The sequence below is a fragment of the Amia ocellicauda genome, chromosome 6, assembly GCF_036373705.1.
Source record: "Amia ocellicauda isolate fAmiCal2 chromosome 6, fAmiCal2.hap1, whole genome shotgun sequence".
Lineage (NCBI taxonomy): Eukaryota > Metazoa > Chordata > Actinopteri > Amiiformes > Amiidae > Amia > Amia ocellicauda.
Window position 1 is genome coordinate 9,652,147 of NC_089855.1, and position 13,631 is coordinate 9,665,777.

The 13,631-nt window shown below is 41.7% G+C and overlaps 1 protein-coding gene across 1 annotated transcript in view; it reads left to right on the forward strand.

The window, feature by feature from the left end:
* LOC136750900 (uncharacterized) overlaps positions 1–13,631 on the forward strand; it is a 121,116-nt gene that overhangs the window by 7,163 nt on the left and 100,322 nt on the right. The gene's annotated exons all lie outside the window — the stretch shown is intronic.

A 13,631-nucleotide genomic window follows, 5' to 3' on the forward strand; every position in this document is an offset into this window, starting at 1 on the left:
TGCCACGCGATTCTCTGCACCAGCTGAACCCGGAGTTTTTAATTTCGCTTCACTGTCGCTGTCAGAACTCGGATTGCTCATTACAGTATATGTAAACTATGAGACTACGTGCCTCACATTTTTTCCCTTTGTCAGTGTGATGATAAAACGCTTCTTTGTTCGGGGGAGAGCTGCCCGAGCAATAGTCTGAAGAACATCGGGAGCGGCGCATTAAGGGATGTTCCTCTCTTCTCCTCCGTGGCAGCGAGATCTTAAATCTGTATACCCACTACACCAGAACACACGCACAGCTGGAACGCCGTGTTTCTGCCCTTAATTTTCTGCCTAATTAGCTTTTAATTAACCCTTTACCTCTGGAAGTGTCTACGAATTCTCCAGAGTGTCCCCTGCAGCAGGAATTCTCTGCTCTACACCAGCTCTCCCGGAGTCCCTTTCACATGCTGTACTACCTTCTGGGGGACGGGAACATATGTACATGCATTCACATCGCTCCACACTGCGAGTTGTCCTTGTTGTTTTTGTGCACATGCAGCCTAGGCCACCTGCCAGACAAACACAATGAATATTAGGATTTCTAACACCACACAGACTGAGAGAAGGTAACAGGCCGAGAGCTGGAGATACCAGAAAAAGTCTAAATCATGAGATGTTGAAGAGGTGTCTCCCCACTGTGTGTATTAGCACGGCTAGTTTTCTGTACACTTTCACTTCTGACTGAAAATGAACTGGTGAAAAGTCCCTAAAAGATTTTCTTTATCTGTGAAGCACGACATACGAAACTAAAACAAATGTCATCGTGGGAACCCCCCCAAGAAACAAAACGTACATAAACGAGGAAAACATACTGTTAGTTATTCAAGAGAAAATTATTTAATGGGGAATAGACTTGATTAAGGCTTTCGAAATCAAAATATTTAAAGACTGAAATGGAAATCGTATAATTGCATTGATCTTGATTAGGATTTCATTTTTTTTCCCCCTTTCTTTAAATAAACAATCAAACAAGCCAAGCAATCACTTCACAGATTGGTTCAGACAAAAATCAGCGCTTGTTTTGTAACAGTGTTTCTGATCATTAGGTTACCTAGCATGTAGCCACCGATTTTACATGTAAGAAACTAAAACTAAAAATGCTTTAAAGGACACACGTATGTGAGGCCATGGGGCAAGGAAGGTATTTGTTTTTATTTTATTTATATATTTATCTAGTAGCAGTTAAGCTTCTCTCATTTTGTTCAGTACATGGAGTTTTTCCATGTGTACTTTCAGTGCTATAGATGAAAATATACATTCTTATCTATAAATTCTAATCATGCTACAGCTTTGACCAGTTCAATGTAGTTCAGATTTTTCACAGAGAAAGTTGTTCAGGTGATTTATCACTTTCAGATTTCTGAAAAGCTAAAAGTGCTAATATGTTGTAATGATACTGGGGTGTCCTGGTCAAACACAGCTGAAGTAAATCAAAGCATATCAGATTATTTTGTATTCTATTAATGGATTTGATTATTCAGCAGCTTGAATTTCCCATACAAAATCTTTTCAGTGTGATTCTGTGTCGTTAACTGGATAATTGCTTTGGTTTTTGGTTTTTGGAGTTCTGCCTGCAAGAGGGTCTCCAAGACTTCAGGAAGGCACTTCGGCTTTCTGTCCAAGATGTTTTTCTGCCCCATTTGTCTTTGCATGGATCTGATTCATTCCAGAATTTGAAGAATGCAAATTTATGACTAACCCATTTGTGTGAAAAATCGCATGGCCTTGGATGAGAAAGGCTAAGAGCTGAGTGTCGCACTCACCTGGTGCGAGGCTAAAACATGTATAAAGTATTACACGGCTGCATAATCTATTTCACATAGTGAGTTCTGCGTGGTCAAGCAGCCAGACTGCATTCTTGTCTTCCCGGCGGGGTTTGGTGGCGCAGTGTATAAAGAATGCTGTCCTTTTACAGCCCCACCTGTGTTCTCTGTTTTGAGCCGGTCCCTGTTGAAGAGGGCCGGGTTTAACACTGATTTGCAGCGCTGTGACAAACCCCGCTGCTGTAGGCGTTCGACGTTGTCCGAAATGTGTCAGCCCTGTGACTAATCAGAGCGCGGCAGGCCCGGTTCCACTCCCCTGCTGTGGCCGTGCCGCTGGCTCTCTCATTAGAAGCGTTTCCCTCTCGCCGTGTTTGCAGGCGGGGTGACGTGAAGGATGCTTTTGTACTGTGTCAGTCACTAATAACAGAGACCCCCTTCCCCTGCTCCTGTAATTGTTCTGGGAGTCCCAGTTGAAGGCTGATGACTAATATGGCATATGGTTTATCTGTTTGTTTTTGAGGAGACATGTTTGTTACAGCCCTGGCAGAGCTTTGCACAGTGTTTGCAGATTGATTGTGCATGAGGCGGTGTTTACCGTGGTGTGAACGCCAGGCCTATTGTCTCACGATGCACCCACGCCTCCGGTAAATGAGTGTGCATGCGTGTTCATGCATGTGCGGGAGTGCTAACACACAATCGCATGCCGGTCACTGGTGTTCCATAGGAATCTGTAGCTAAGCTAGTTAATTTTAGTATCTGATCTATTTTTTTCTTTTTAAATTTTTATGTCACTGAACCCCCCATCCCCCCAGAAGAATTTAAACAAAGAGTGCCTAACATCAAAATATTGTCTGATTTCATCCATAACTGTAGAATATGCATTTCTCTAAAATACTATATAAAAATGAAATATATTTGATCATAAGAAAAGTTTTCTATTGGTTTGATACTGTTTCTGAAAGGATAGTAGTCAGTCCCCTTCTGCACTTTTGATCTGTGGATAAAAAGGAATTGGCTTTTTTTACCCCCCCATCTGTATATTGGTGTAACCACATTTTGTCTTGATGGATGTTACTCATCGCCGTATTCGGTTTAAATTGGCTTAACAGGTGTACACCCGGTGAGCTCAGTGTTTTTCCAGCCCAATCGCAGTCCTCGCAGCCCCGAGGTGAATCAGAATTGTCTGATTTCATGCCTCCTGTGAGGCAAGCTCCAGTGAGCATCGCAGATTGTTGGAGGATGCCCCTACATCAGAGGTGTGGTGTGAGCCCTGCTGTTCAAGGCTGATGCTTCCAGTTCCCTGAAGATGAAGGATTAGTGTGATAACTAGACTGCCCTTCCAGCACCTCCTCAAAGGTGTTCTGGGCAATCATGGCAGGCTTTCAGAGAAACCACGTGACCGCTGAGCGCCTGGATTGTGAATCACAGGGTCCAATGTCAGCATGAGGCCTTGGCATCAGTTGTACCTGCAGTACGTTTCGGGGACCGGTGCATCGCCCTCTTCGCTACAGTTCGTGCACCTGCTATTTATTAAAGAAAACTGTACAATACAGTAGACCACGTTTTGCCGTTACAGTGCTTTATTTTCATTTTTTGCATTCCACCCCTGTCTTTCTTAAATTGCGGCTGGGCTACCATGCGTGTATCTAATCAATGCCGGGCCAGAAAACATTAATAATTGGGTTATTAGGATGCCCTGCGTTGTTATTGATCAGTTAATAAAGCCTTGATAACGTGCTATTTTGATCTGCCGCCCCCCTCCCGCTGATGTCATTTATCACCGGAGGATTCGGTCTCCGGGGAGAATCGGCTGTGAATCAAACCTGTAATCAATTCAGGCTGGGGCTGACTCTGTGCGCCGAGGTGCCACCTAATGATTATCTACAGCCTTCCATCAGCCAGTCACTGAGGCAGATTGCCTTGACAGAAGTGGGTAATTCAATTAGCAATGACCTTCCAGTTGCTGGTTGTGTGACCAAGTTACTCTGCTGCTCATTAATGTGATTTGCCAGCAATAGGACGTGGTGGCTGGGGTTTGCCACCAGGATTCAAATTGCAGTGGACGACTTCTCTGCTAATCCCAAAATAGACACGGCCTTGACTGCAGTCCTCTCGCGCTCTGGCGGTTCCTGTTTTACGAGCTTATAATTGCAAAGCAGATCCGCGGCCCCTCGCTCTGCATCCGTAATTGTGTGGAGACACCGTTCAGGCTAATCAGAATTCTCTTTTCTTTTTTCTCTCTAAGCTCTTTAGCTTTTCTTCTTCGCTCTTATCAGATCATCTTTAGTTTCTTTTGCTCGCCTCCTTTTATCTCTCTCTCCTGTTTCATCCTTATTGTAATTGCAGTTCAGGGTTCTTTTCACAGGCATACAAAACCCACACACAACACAATTCGCAGAATATCCTGCCCCACGTAATGATTCTTTCATCAGGTGACTGTACTTTAAGACAAAGAGAAATTGCTACTATGAAATATGCTAATTCTGTTTTCAATATACACATGAACCGACAGGTTCAGATCCCCTTCAGATTCCTGGCATTCTGGTATAAAGTCCGGTAAAATATAAATCATGGTCATTACAGCATTTTGTGGTTGTGTTTTTTTATGAAAACATGATTGATTGTGTCTACGCCCACCTACTGAGATGAATTGTTACTTCATAAGCCAATTGTTGTTTGACAGTCTATAGAACCAAAACATTATACCTTTCTAAGATTGTAATCTCTAATTGGTTTAATTATTTCTTTAAAAAAAGCTTGATTTAAACACTGATTTCTTTTGTTATTAACTATTGATCTGGCTACTCCACCCCGAGCCCCTTACTGTAATCGTCTCTACCTGTATCCTCAGTTTTCGTTTATCTTTTTAGAAAGATTATTTTACTCCGAAGTGACCATGATCAGAAATGTTTTCCATAGCTGCTGAACAACCATTCAGGGTATGTCATATTCCGTTACTATTCATCACATTGCGACTCATCCTTGTATGCAGGCAAATAATGACATTCCCTTTCCCCCAAAGTCTATACATTTGTAAGTGCGGTTATACAGATTTGTTCTTCTGCACATACATAGTCATGTGGAGAGAACTCAATGCCTGTAAAAGTCAGCAAAGTTATTTGCTTAATTGACACATACAGGCTTGCTTTGCAAACTAATACAGTGGTATTTTTCCACGCTAGGTATTACTCTGTCATGTTGTGTACATATTCTCCGGACTGACAAGCGTTCCAGACTTTGGAATTACATACATTCTGTCGATCCAGTTTGACGCGCAGGAACTCTTAAAAAAAAAAAAAAACGGTTTAATTACGTGTAATTATGCTGCTGCAGCTGATTACAAAAGCAAAGTGCACTCCCTCCGCCCTTCTGTTTCTCACATGGTGTGAGGAGGAAGGAAGTATGTGAAAGTATGAGCTGTGTCCTGTGAACGTGTGTGTGTGTGTGTGTGTGTGTGTGCGCGCACGCTGGTGCTTTTTTAGTCAGAGCTTCACTGAACAAAGTGTTTATAGTCTCTGGTCTTATCAGGCAACAGATACCGCTGCGTGCGAGGCTCAGTGGGAAGCGCTCGCTGTTATAATCTTACGGTTCAGAGCCTCTCGCGTTGCGCTGTGTAATTCCGAGACAAACAGCCCACACAGGCCTCCAGAAGCGGGGGGACGCAGTCTCTGGTAACTGGGTCAGCCCGTACAGGCCACGGTCATTATCTGACAGAGGCAGACAATAAAGGGGGGGAAAGCAGCACCGTGGTTTAATACCTTCCCCTCTTATCCCGGGAGGCCTCGGTATGACAGGTTTTCATTCATGCTTAATCAGAGTAGTGGAGGAGGAATAGATTTCTGCACTACCTGGCTATGGCATCTTTTCTATTTCTCATAAGCCGACCGATGCACGGTGATGCTGATGTTATAGGCGCCAGTCCAAAAGATAAATTGCACGCTTTGCTTTTCAGATCAATATTATTTAATTATTTTAGATTTCTTTCCAAATTGATTGCTAGGCTGTCCTGTTGTTTCTCCCCTGCTTATGAATTTTGGATGGCCTGTTTTTCTGACCCTGTAACCTGCAGCCGACGAGAGTGAGGAATCGTGGAGCTAAACCGGTGTCCCCTGATTGGTGTCGGAGCCGGTACGGGTGCCAGGCTGGTGCTCTGGGGCCACCAAGCAGAGAGCATAAACTTAAAACCCATCTGCGCCGACTGCAGTCTCTTCTCCCATTCTTGCAATGTGATCCCTTCAGATTAGCCTACTTATTTATTTAATTATCTATCCATTCATTTATTCATGCTTTCATTCATGTATTATTTAAAAATGTATGAAAACCTTTCTATCCCCATTTGCATATTTGAAAGGAGCATTTTATAGAATGTGCGTTTCAGTTTTTCCCCAACCCAAATGTCTGACAAATCTTTCTCTAGGATGGAGAGACCTCACATCGCACATTCGGTGTTCCTGAAAAATCTCTAGGTTGGCCTGGTGGAAAATAATTAGTTTCTCTTGGTTTTCTCAGCGCTACCATAGCTTATAGCCCAGTGGCTTCTTGTTTCAGAGTGTTGCTCATGCTGTTGCAGAGCATTTAATTGTCAACCCTCCGTGAAATGGCAAAGCTTCTTTAATTTGATTGTGCTGGTTATAAGACGAGTGAGGGGCGTATCTTTTAAGTCGTCTCTCTGGTTAAAGGTGTCTGAGCACAAACTGCCCAGTGGGTCTGTGGTGTCTAGTGGTGTCTGGAGCCTGATGTGCTTGTTGCTTTGAGTGCTCGTCTGCGTGTTGAGTGACAGCGTGTATGTGTGTGAGAGAGAGAGCGAGAGAGAGAGAGACCAGAGAGGCTTTGGCTGAGTGAGTGGGATTGAGTCTTTAAAAGCACAGAGAGAAAGAGAGAGCAGGAAAAAAAATCAACAAAAGTGGCTGATTAAACTTTAATAGTGCACTATTGTCATTCAGGGCCTAATGTTGAATAATAACGAGCTCAATGCCAGCTGTGTAACCCTTTAAGAGCTCCCCATGCCCAATAACACAGAGTCCACAGCTCTGTTCACCCAGGCGGGCTTTGAGGTATACTTTACAGACGATTCACCGCACTGGCATAAAGAAAGAGCTCAGAGATTTTATGTTTGTATTTATGTATTCCTACCCCGATACAAATGCAGGCCAGTCTTTCTTCGAGATCGTGAGTTCACCGTTGTATTGGCAGCTTGTTCTTCAACTTGTCATTTCACACCTTCCCTTCTCACCTCTGACAGTAAACCACATGGTGAGTTCTATATACATTGATGATGCTGCATCAATCACACGGCAAAAGCATTTGAATGCATTGTCCTCTGTGGCAAACCTTGCCTTATAACATTGTGGGGGGTAACACAAAAACTATAGGTTGTGGGTTGTTAGCACTTAACGTATTCCTTGGTTTGATCGTTTCCCTTTGTTTTTATCTTGTAATATACAAATGAAGAGGTTTGGATGTCAGTTTTTCTGCACCAACACTGCCTTTTTATTTTGTATGTCTTTTTATTTGATATGCCCTTTTTCAAGAATGGCTTCCCTTTGTTTGGAATGAAAAACAAATCCTTCAAAAATCCCTCAATTATTTGGTATGCAGACCAGCTTGACTCCTTTACCTTTGGTTGTTTTTGACTGTGCCAGCTAGCCTCATAAAGCTTGTGCCCCTGGGATGTACCAGCTGGGCCAATGTGCCTTCCTCCAGCTCTGAAACACAATGTGAGCGGACAACAAGGCCAGAGGGCAAGAGCACAGTAATTCCCATTTCGGGGCTCAAATGGCTGCCTCCACTCGTTTGACTGTTTCGTATGCTGTCCGTGACACGCACAGGCATGCTGAATAGATCATTCCTAGGAGCTGTAAATCTACCCAGTTGTGAATGTAGACCAGAATGTTTATTTTGATGTACAGTGTTAATTGTAACGTTTAAATTGGCAGTTAGATTGCTTTGTAACTCATTAGATTTATGGACCACACTAGAATATTGTCCAAGAGAGGCCCTACACAAAGACATGATAGTAGTTTTTGTTTTTTTAGTTTTTTCAAATGATTTCTTCTGTGAAATGTCAACTCCAATTATGACCTCTACCAGGAGTTGAAGTGAAGATAACGGTCAGGTTCAAAATGAATTCTCTCTGAAAATGAGAATTTTTTTATGAATATGTTCAACTTCTGGCGAACTCAGGGTTAGACGTCAATGTTAATTTTCAGCATTTTCCATCAATTTCAATCTGAATTTAATAACCTCAATGACTGAGCAATTGCTAACTAAACACAACACGATGTCTCGAGCTTAAATGTGTCCTGAGATGAGCAGTAGCAATTTAAATGTCAATGGGTCTCCAAACCTAAATATTCATCAGCAATTTGAGTTCTCAGAGGAAAACACCATAGGTAACAAGTGTCTTGAGACGGTGGTGTCTTCAAGTGACACTTGACGGTCTTGATTCGTTAGGGAATGACATACTTAGAACCTGCGCTTTTATTGCGTTAAATGTTTTCTAGTGGACTAGTGTGGATTTGGAATTGAAAACTTGAAGTCAATTTACTGAAGTGTTGAAAACTATTAGGCTAAAATCCTGTACTTGCAGAATATTTTAGGGGTGAGCGAGCAGCTGCTGCTATTCTCTGACCTCATATGCGAAGTGGCATACCGTGTTCACGCCAGACCTCAGGAGCTGGCAGAGGCTAGGCTTGGCTTGTGAATTGGAGACCCAGTAGGAATAGTTATATATTTTTCCAGTTAGACGACTGTAACTGGTAACCCTGTATGAAGTTGCAGAGTAGTGTATAATGGATGACATGATTCCCGGGACACAAATGGAAATTGGGCTTCAAGGCATTCAAGACAGAAAACAGGAGACACTTCTTCACACAGAGAGGCGTCACAATCTGAACAAACTCCCCAGCGATGTGGCTGAAGAGACAATTTGGGAACATTCAAAAACAGACTGGATAGGATCCTTGGATCACTTGGCTATTAATGGACACCAAACAACCACGGCAGGTCGAAAGGCCTCCTCTTGTTTGTACACTTTCTTATGTTCTTAAGTACGCCACTGTCTATGCTGTGATCACAACAGACCACAGTGCTTCCCTCAAAATAGGTGTGGGCTGCCGGCTTTAAGTGCCACCATAAGACGAGAACGTCTGCTTTTGCCTTGCCTATTTCTCAGATGAGAAGATGCTATTATCGTTTTCCTCCTCTGTTTGTTTAATTTTAGATCCTCTCGCTTTCGAATTGCTATTTATGTTTGTCTATTTTTTTTTTTAAAGAGCGGAAATGCAGCCTACTTCTTCCATTCACTGGGGGGATGCCTAATAAAACGCAAGAACAAACAATCGAGATGTTCACATTTTCACATTCCCTGGAAAATAAAACATATCTTTGCCACCCCCCCACCCCCCGGGTTACTCACATAGGAGAGTGAGAGGCTGATAATTTCAGAAATGGCTTATGGAATACATAGGCTTAATAGAAAATAAAAAAGGTGGGGGTGGGGGGGTGGAATCAATCCACTCAGGAGGATCATGGGAGTTTTTTTTTAAAGTGCTGAGCTATTGTGGCGGAGATGTGAGTGATTGCTCTGGCCACTTCTCCAGTCCCTTTTGTCCTCTGCTCATAGTGGGGAGAGTTGCTAAGTGACAGGCACAACCGAAGACGAGGGACTGGGGAACGAGGCAGGGGAGAGGAAATGAGAGAGCGAGAGGGAGGGAGAGTGTGTAGTGGGGGGGGAAGTGAAAGGTTTAGTCCTGAATATGGTGCTTCACACCATCATCTCTCAGCCAGCAAAAATAGATACCGAGAGAGAGAGAGGGAAAGAGAGAGACGCAGTGAGCGAGAGCACAGCACAGAAAAGTGTAAAGAAAGATGGAGTTAACGCAACCTACAGAATGCACCATAATCTGCCCATCTGCATAGATTTATATTATTTTTCTTGCCCTCTGAGATGTGTACATCAGAGACTGTTCTTTGTGTGTTCATCATGAGTTACTGGAATACATTTATTAAGAGACAGTAAAGGAAGCGTGTTTGAGATCTGCTTTTAAAAGCCAAATCCATCATATCATCATAATTTTTTTTCTATTTTTACAGTTCAAAATGTTATTTTTCAGGCCTGACAACTCCCATAACCCGGGTCCAGAACGATCTGCTCATCTCAATGCAGTCAAACAAAAGCCTTCCCGTCTGGTGTCTAAATTTAATTAGTATCGGGGAAGCGAACCCTCCTGTTTCCGAGTGCAGCAGCGACTAAACAAACCTTTGTTACTAGGCTGCGTCACAATCCTTATAGTCCCTCCAGGGTAATATAGAGATTTGAAGCCTGTATTAAGGCCAATCTTTCCAACAGATGAGCATTTCTGTCAGATTTTTGAGTACTAATGGTTTGTGGGGACTTTGTTACTTTGAAAGATGTAAAAAAACAAACAAATGGAAAGACCCTGTTTGGCAGTCTTACAAAAAGTTAATTTTTTGCACCTTGATTTACAGCAGTGTGGTGTCCCAGATATATCATGTGCAAGAGCTGTGTGTTATCCTTCCCAGCAGTGAAACCATTCTGATGGAAAACGGTACTCCCTTCTGAGTTTGTTTTACCCTTGAAGTAAAAAAAAAAAACCTGTGAGAAAAGATTGTTACCTTTCAATTTCCCAGTATTGTTCCTCATTGTTTATTGGGATAAATAGAATATGGCCATCATAAAAACAGGCTTTTGCTAACTGAAAAGAAAAAAGACAGCAAAGGAAATATTCTTCATTTTTATATATTTTTAAAACAGTTAATCGGTAATAAGGCATCAATAGGTAATAAGTAGACCCCTGTGAGATTCACAGGGAGAATTAGCCGAACACTCTCACTGGGATTTCAATCAGAAATCCTGATGATATGATATTTTCAGACTGTACTTGTAATTTAGTATTTTATTCTCCTGTAAGATTGAACTTATACAATGTTTTGTCATACTCTTGCCTTGTCTTATTTATTTTAATTTCCCCTATGCTCCCTCTCCCTTAGTTCTTAACTTTGGCTTAACGTCTTGTCTGCACTTATCAGCTTTTTCAATCTAGGATGTAAGACCTTATATATTGCTTACTGTATCTCCTATACACTTGTGTAAATTCTAAATTAGTAAAATGTATTATGCACTGTATTATTGCACTTTGTATTATTATTATTATTATTTATTTATTAGCAGATGCCCTTATCCAGGGCGAATTACAAAATAAGCAAAATACAAAGTACAAAGTGCAAAAAATACAGTGCATTTCAAGGCACAAAACATTTCAAATTCCAATTTACATTGCTCTTATATTTTTTATGTCACCCTGGACAAGGCCGTCTGCTAATAAATAAATAATAATAATAATATTGATATCAATCAGCCTGCGCTAATTATTATTATTATATTTCTTGCCAGACACCCTTATCTAGGGTGACTTTTATTACAATATATCACTTTATTTTTATATACAATTATCCATTTATACAGCTGAGTTTTTTCTGGAACAATCAGGGATTCAACCCACGACCCCCGAGTCCAGAGCCCTGACCGCGGCTGGAGCTGCATATTGTATTGACTGGCTCTTCGTGTGCTTCTCCGTCTCTCTGATTCAGCGCATTGAATGTAGGCTGGGGATCTGCAGTGAGGACACTGTTTCAGGAACTGTATTCACACTGTTCTCCAGCTCTTTATGTATTTTTTTCCCCTTCCTTCATGAGATCAAGGTTACAGCTTAAAAAAAGGAAAAAAGAATGCGCAGCAACAGAAACTGATCTGGCGGCCTTTTAAAGAAAAAGGCAAATACAAACCAGTAACAGCACTTGATATCGTTGAAGGTTACTGTTCAGGCAAATGTAAAAGAGTGAGCGATTAAAAATGTGTGTATGTGTATGTGTGTGTGGAAGGTTACTGATCAGACAAAGGTGAAAGAGTGAGTGATTGTAATGCTAGTGTAAGTGTTAATTTGTAGCTCGGAATATATGTTCTTTGTATAACCAAAAGGATTGGAACAACAGCCATGTATTGAAGGACAGCTTTTCACAACGTATTGAATTGCACGTAGGCCCACACTTTCCCTTAATGAGTGCCGCAGTCCTTTTGATAAATGGATGAAGGAATAGTGTGCCATTTCTCCCCTGGTGCAGTTTGTAGAGCAGCGAGAGAAATGCACGTCTGCAGCTTCTGCCGGATTTGCAATTCCAGCTCATTCCAGAGGTGTTCTTTGTGATTGAGGTCAGGACTCTGAGCTGACAATGAAACATTGTCAACATCCTTCTCTGTGAACCACAGTGTTACATTCCCAGTTTTGATACATGGTACTTTTGTGTTGTATGTGCCGGTCCTCACCGTACAATACAGTACGTGTGACTTCATTCCAACATATCGCGCAAACACTTAACCATGACATACGTGTAAAACCCAATTAAGCCTCATGCACATTTTATATTTTTGCATTCTCGTGAAAGCTCTGCATGGGTTTTATTCACTGTCATTCCTCGTCATTACCACCTTTATGTGTCTGATTACTTGTGATATTGTGTAATTCCTTGGGAACTGACCTCCTGAGGGTCTATGGTATAACAACATAGATTGGATAGTATAGAGTGCATGAGTAGATAGTGAGTGGATAGTGTAGATTGCATGTGCATACTTCACGATTTTCTTTTCTGTATGTTCTTAACCTTTTTTAGAAACTTAGGTAGAAAATCATGACATTTGTCTGCCTGCCTTTGCACAGTAGCTGTCGTGATAACTATGAAAGAGTGAGTGACTTTTAAGGCTCTTGTTTGTGTGTGTGTGTGTGTGAGAGAGAGAGAGAGAGAGAGAGAGAGAGAGAGAGAGAGAGTTATGTACTTTCCCACGTGCTTCAGAAGAACATAAAGTGATCCTCTTTCCAGCCCCTGACCTCGTGTTCTGGATTGCAGAGACTTGGCTCCAGGCCCATTTGTGTCTGCCAGTAATGTTCAGTTTCCAAGACATCCAAAGATATCCGAACTGTCTCTTCTCACTACATAGCACTGATACTGCACTGACACGGCACTTTTCTCTCTGATTACAGCTGAAATTAAGTAATTTAGATAAGCCAGAGAATTTCTGTTTTCGATCAGGGATCATATACTTCAAGTATATACAGGTGGTAATGAAATGGCGTTTGAGTGGATTAAACGCATGCAGAGCTTCTGTGAGAATGCAAAATCCTCAAATGATGTCTTTGTTTCACTGAGGCGAAATTGTGTTTTATATTTATCTCATGGATAAGTGCTTGTGTGATATTTTCTTCTGAACTTATCGCCTAACAACCAAATAGTCCCTTGCCTAAATAAAACGTCTCCTGCTCATCTGTAGTATATTATACACTTGGGCTAGTAATGAGATCAGTGTTACAGATACAGGGCGTGTTTTCAATTCTTCTTGTTGGCAAAACGACGGCATCTGTGTGCGTAAGTGTTGGTTTAGACCGAAATTTGCTTGGCAATAAACTAATATTTTACTCATATTCTGTAAACAAGTTCAAGAGTTTACTGGGCAAATGGCTGAATCATCTCTAACATAAGAACTTTTATTTTCAAGTAATGTGTTGTGACCAGTTCAGTTTCTCCCCAAGTAACGTTTAGTTCTGTAACCCTGAGAAATGCATTTAGTAAGGCTTCCTCAACAACATTTAAACTGACACCAGAGTTGATTTCTAACACATGGAGGAATTATCTTGGGTTCTTCTTAGTATATTTTCGGTTTGGCCTTGAAGTGTAGCATATTGTTTAAAATTTCAAGAACGCCCCTGCTGTGTTGCCTCTTTTGAGTCTATCAATGGACTGTGCTGGAGAAGTTTGTCATCT